The sequence below is a fragment of the Anticarsia gemmatalis genome, chromosome 17, assembly GCF_050436995.1.
Source record: "Anticarsia gemmatalis isolate Benzon Research Colony breed Stoneville strain chromosome 17, ilAntGemm2 primary, whole genome shotgun sequence".
Classification (NCBI taxonomy): domain Eukaryota; kingdom Metazoa; phylum Arthropoda; class Insecta; order Lepidoptera; family Erebidae; genus Anticarsia; species Anticarsia gemmatalis.
In genome coordinates this window covers 10,450,334-10,456,534 of record NC_134761.1, presented here as the reverse complement: position 1 = coordinate 10,456,534, position 6,201 = coordinate 10,450,334, and the positions used below count along the sequence as shown (strand labels likewise).

Sequence of the window (6,201 nt, the reverse complement as noted above, 5' to 3'; positions counted from 1 at the left end):
CCACGTTAATTTCAGAGTACAGCGACATATAAATAAAATAGGAAATAATAATAGATTTCACTCATTCTTAATTTTTTCTCGATTGCTATCTTAGTAGAAATCTTTTATTTTCTTGGTAAAGGAAATTTGTTACAAATAAATTTAATTAAAGAGGTATCGAATATTCTATAACGAAATTGGCTTTTTGGCGCCATTGTTTGATTTTCAGCCCGGAATTATGTAAGGATTGCGCAAAGCCATAAAACAATTTGTGCAGGCGTTTCGTTTTAATTTGCAATTTCCAATTAATTTTATTCCCTTCTATAGAGAAGCCGTATTCAGTTACGTGAACCTTTAACTGGAATGGAAGTCAAATTATTTGTTTCAGGTGATGTAAATCAGTTACCTACCTACTTTTTTATTTCATTTTGTGCTGCGACTCAACTTTTTGCTAAAATTGTCTTTGACTGTGTAATTTTGTATTGCTGGCCAAAATCCCTGAAAAAAAATACGAATGGACATTACATCAATAAAAAAGAATTAAAAGAAAAAATCTTTAATGGCATCTCAGGGGTTTTTTGACACATTGCAGCCTGCAATATGCTAACTTGAAACATGCGGACTCTTTGGTGTTTACTAAATGAAAAGTAAATCAAGAAATATATATCATAAACTTTAAAAGTACCTACTTAATAGGACTTAGGACATCTAATATTGGTTACCTAATATTACCTATCCGGATGAGTGCTAGAAAATCCACAATAATCTATACTAATATTATAAAGCTGAAGAGTTTGTTTGTTTGATTGTTTGTTTGTTTGTTTGTTTGAACGCGCTAATCTCAGGAACTACGGGTCCGATTTGAAAAATTCTTTCAGTGTTAGATAGTCCATTTATCGAGAGGGCTATAGGCTATATATCATCACGCTACGACCAATAGGAGCAGAGTAGCAATATTTTTTTTTACAAAAACGGGGATAATTTTGACCCATTCTATCTTATGTGACGCAAGCGAAGTTGCGCGGGTCAGCTAGTTGGTAATAAATAGCAAAAATACATAATTTTGTACACTATTCGATTCATAACTAGAATGTGATGACACAATATCGTATTTATATTCGTAATACATATGTATATAATATGTTTAACTTCTTAAAGTCATACTTCAAATAAACGTGGTCATGTCAAACACTATTTTTTATTTGCTGTGACTTAACGGAAGTAGGTAAGATAATTATTGGAAATAGAAAATATTCTGTGTCATCATGTCAAGTGTCAATACAAGGTAACTGATTCATAAATAGATATTGGTATTTTCTGATAAAGATGTTTACTTATATACTTAAGCAGCTGCAGTATTTTTTTTCCTGTATCTTTCGATAGATGTAGGTCTTACATATGATTTCTTATATAACAAAACTCTAGTTAAATGAAAAGTTATTTTCTTACGTTATAATTTTATCAGGAAGGGAATTATCACCTTGAAAAGAACAACTCCCGAACTAGTGCTCTTGTGATTTACGGTTTAAATAGTCATTGGTTCGACTCTACTAAAAATCAATTAGTAGACACAAAAAAACACAATGCGTGTATTTTATTCTTATTAAAAATTCGATTACTGTGTCATGACGTACATACTCAATTACACAGAAAGCCAGCCGGAATTTGTCACTGAGATTTTTTCTCCGTAGCAAATGTCAAACGAATTCCATTTACTGACATTTAGTTAGCATTCTAGAAAATAACTGTCGGTTTTAATAAAACTTATTTATACAGAGCCTTGGCATAAACGATGTATCTAGAATATTATATATATATTTTTTAACCCATATCTGCCTCTCTTCTCGGCAAGGGTCTCCTCCAGAAAGAGCATCGAACAGTCATCAGAGATTGTTGCAAAATTCTGTTCAGTAAATTGAAAAATGTTAAGATTTTATTGATCTAATAGCCAATCTATTCTTGCTCTTTTGAACTATTTGAAACGAGTTAGTTAAAGAACACAACATATCTGACTAATTAACAAACATAAAAAGTTCAATTTTATTTAAACCCCCGTAGCTACACCTATTTAAATACAAACCTAATTTAATCAGACTCAATAAAAAACTAGCTCTGGCTGTATAGCAATTTTCCGAGTCTAACTCATAATGTCATTCAATACTTTATAATCTATGGAATACTTAGTTGGCGGGAAAACTTATAAACAAACGCATGTTGTTTTATGACTCAATATTGATTAACTCCAGTTCTAGTAAAGATATTAGCGAAAATTATTCAATGGAAACTACAATACCGGAGGCGTATTCAATTTAAAATAGTATGTACACCCATCAATCAATGTTGTAAATTATAGTGGAAACAATATGGCGGAAAACCACCGTGGAAATTGTGTTTATGGGAAACACGGCCGGGTGACATAATATGCTTTTAGTTATAGGATTTTTACGATCTTAATCCAGTTATTTGATTAAGAAAGAAACTTATATTAAAAGTTAAGTAGAGTACATAATAGTTAGTAAAATAAGACATGTTCACGTAACATGCCTTCACGAAAAGTAAAAAAATCCTTTAGATTTTCATTTATCAAGCAAACAATAATTAAGGACTGATTTTTCTATCTACTTACTTCTTTTTGGAAAATCGTAATGTTTGGTACCGTCTCCATAAATAATATGTTGTTAATTTAAACTTTTTCCGTTATTCAATTTGTTTAAAACATCGGCCCAAAGTGAGACGAATTGCACGGCCATTAAGGTAGTTATTAAATTATCCGGAAGTCACTACTGACTAATGGAAACACAATTTTTTATTGACTAAAACCCGTCGGTATACGATGAGACAAATTAATGAGTATCCTGTCTTATCTGAATCATAGTCATATAACAATAAAAAAGATGAATTACTGTGATTTATGATATAAAAAAATGTGTAAAATCTTTATGGTGGTATGATGATAGTGAATCATTCTTTTTTTTTTACACGCCTGTTTTAACTGAGAATCGTCATCAAACAGGTCAATAAGAATGAATGTACGATATTGTCAAAATATCTACGCGCTTCTTGAATTTTCACTGATACCTACTGAAGTATTAAGTTTTATATGTTTTTAGACCCTAAGTCCAAATTAGATTTTTGATGCAGCAGCATTTGTCATACATGGTGCCTGTTTTCTTTAAGCAATTGTCTGTGTAAGACCCTGTATAGTTATTTTTTCTGTATTCGAAAGCTAAACCGTGAAAAATTATATACGTTGCGACCCTAACTTAACATTTTCAAAGTTCAAAACTGATTTATCATTGAAAACTTGACAGTAATAAAAGAAAAACAGATTAAGGTAGTTTGGGATACTATATGAAGTCTTTCAAAAATTTTAGCAATCAGTCCTTAACCTTGCTCTCTTCGATTATTTGATATCGTTTGTTAAACCGATTATGACGTGTTCATAATATGACATTATCAATTATCATCTACTCAAAATTTCCATTCATTCATACTAAAGATGCTCCTTATCAGGACAGCTTGAAGATTTTGTTCACTATCAGCCATCAGTTACCTCTTACGGATAACTGTCATATAACTATGCCGTAGGGCAAAGAAGTAGTTAACTAAGGTTTCAGACAAGATATTGATTAGCTAACTGACAATTTGTTGATGCTTGTCTAAAAGCAGAAACTACTTTCAGTGTCTGTGTATTAAATTAAGTTTGCTCCTTGCCTATACAGAATATATGTATTATTCAATTTATTTTAATTAACTTTATGTACATATATTTTACCTATACCATACTTTTTGTCCAACTTACGTCAATAGATTAAAGCCAAACGATGGTATACGTCTGGCTTTAATAACTTGATAGATTATAGTGTAATAATGATTACGTTAAATAAAACATCGCAATCTTATTTAGCACATCATCTAATTCTAACTTCTAAATGAAGCTTTAGGAATAGTGAACGATAACTATTACGGTTCAACTGCTGAGTACGAGTCTCTATCCAAAACAAGAGAGTATTTAGGTTTTTAATACTAGCTTTACATTTCATAAATTTATAAATAACAATTGTAAACTGCCAGGCACAGGTCTCCTAAAGAATCGAGAGAAAGGTTAAGCCTTTTATGCTCTTATTTACTCTCATACATTTTTATATAGGCATTTTAAAAACGTGTCTTCATATTGCATTTTCACGTTTTTATTCCGTCTTTTACCATCCTCAATTTATGGTCACCAAACCAATTTAAATTAAAACAAAGATGCTGAGATAATATTCTTAGAAACATACTCATCGTCATCACGCCATAGACACTTGGGGTCTTAGGTACTAACCTTAGGTCCTAATGGACTATGGCATCTCCCTCCGTCAGAAGATAATAATAATGTTTAATTAGTTTCCGAGGAATTATATAATTTATATGTTACGGTTTTCTTAGTATCGTGTTAGTTCTATGGTGCAATAAAGGGAAGTACAATGTGCGAATCATTCATAAATCATGCGGGTTAGCGCCATTATGAGGTTGATACTATAGGCACTTTATTGCGTGGTAGAATACATCAATTTACTGTAAAGTATATAACCTTATACGTGTTGCCAAACAGAATAAACATAAGTAATTAAGTGTTTTAGAGAGCAACCTAAATAATAACCCAGAGCAGAGGACTCTCGGTTGATTGTTCTACCAATCGAACAATCGAAGCGCAATGGCCTTCGCCGTCAAACTCAACGATTTTCTCCTAACGGACCTAAAAATCGTTTCGCAGCACCTTCACCTAAAAAAATATTACATCGTAAATTTTAAGAGATTCTCTGTTAAGAGTTTACAGGCACACAAGTAGGTAGGTATATTGGTTTATTCAAAATTGTTAAAGTTGCTATAAGAAAAATAGCACACGCGATAAAACTCATTTTCCTCTTAATTTTGCTACTCTGCGTTAAATAGTGTCAAAATAAAAAAATACAGTTTATAATGCGTTATTCGAATAAAGTTAATTAGATCACCCGGTCAACTTTGTAAGGATCAAATGTAGTCAAAATTAGAATGTCTATTGAAACAATATCGGCAAGTGTCTAAATAAATGTCATATTATTCTAACCAATTAATACTATGTTACAGACTAGACACAAAACAGACTTTACAATCAAGACCCAAGCAAGATGGCACATAAAATGTAGCTAGTAAAATATCGTTAATCAGATGGTAACTAAGTATTCTACTGTTATTATTTGTTTTATTTCGTCTACACTGCCAATACAATTTTTTTTGATTGATTCTATAGAAAAAACCCGTAAATATTTCAAGTTTCACTGATCTACGTGTACGACTGCTAAGTGTTCCCCAGTAGTTTTTCCTAAGGGATTACAGCGTCACTATAAAATAGATGCGTTTTGTAGGCAACACATTTCTTTAATATTCTCAGAAACATATAGTTTTGTGTTCTACACCACTCTGGATCCAATATCATCAATTGCAGTCATCGTTTAAGAACGGTAGGAGGCACTCCATAAATGGTCTCTTGGTTGTATTTCGGCACGTTATAAGTAAGACCCGGTTCGTGTCAATTATGATAACAGTCGTTAGGTCAAAGGCCTTCCGGTGGTTTAAATAACTTTGACACTAGTTGACTATTAACTGTACGAAAATAGAGCGTCGAGTTGAATTTTTTAGGCCCAATATTGTCGCATTGTTGGTGGCTAAGTCCCATTTCTTTTACTAAAATACGTAAGGTATACAATTTAAGTTAAATAATATACCTAACCTATTACTGTCCCATTGCTGCGACGGTTAGATCTTGAGTTTACCATGCTAGTCAAGTGTGGCACGGACATGCACCTTTTCAAGTAGGTAGATACCATTTTTAAAGAACTTTGAGGCATGCAAGTTTTCTGCACACGTTTCCCAATAGCGTTAGAACAAGTGATATTTCTGTCAATTAACACTTTTATGTTAGTTTTTATTAGATTATAAATGTTAAAATCTCTACACGATTTTTTATGAAATTTTGTAGTTACTCTCATAGTTTAAAACCTGGATGAACACATATGATACATTTTACTACAATAAATAAACGATATGGCGGTCGGTGCGTAAAAAATGCTAAATTAATAACGAACTACACTACTCTGTGTAAATCTATTACAGATTTTTTATCGGTCGCGACTGTATATAATATTTCAATGTCAGATCAAGTTAGTTTTTTGTGGCCATTGTACCGTCTGTCCGTCTGTC

At 32.0% G+C, this 6,201-nt stretch overlaps 1 protein-coding gene across 3 annotated transcripts in view; it reads left to right on the top strand.

The window, feature by feature from the left end:
• Positions 1 to 6,201, top strand: part of ITP (ion transport peptide) — a 90,694-nt gene that overhangs the window by 9,493 nt on the left and 75,000 nt on the right. The gene's annotated exons all lie outside the window — the stretch shown is intronic.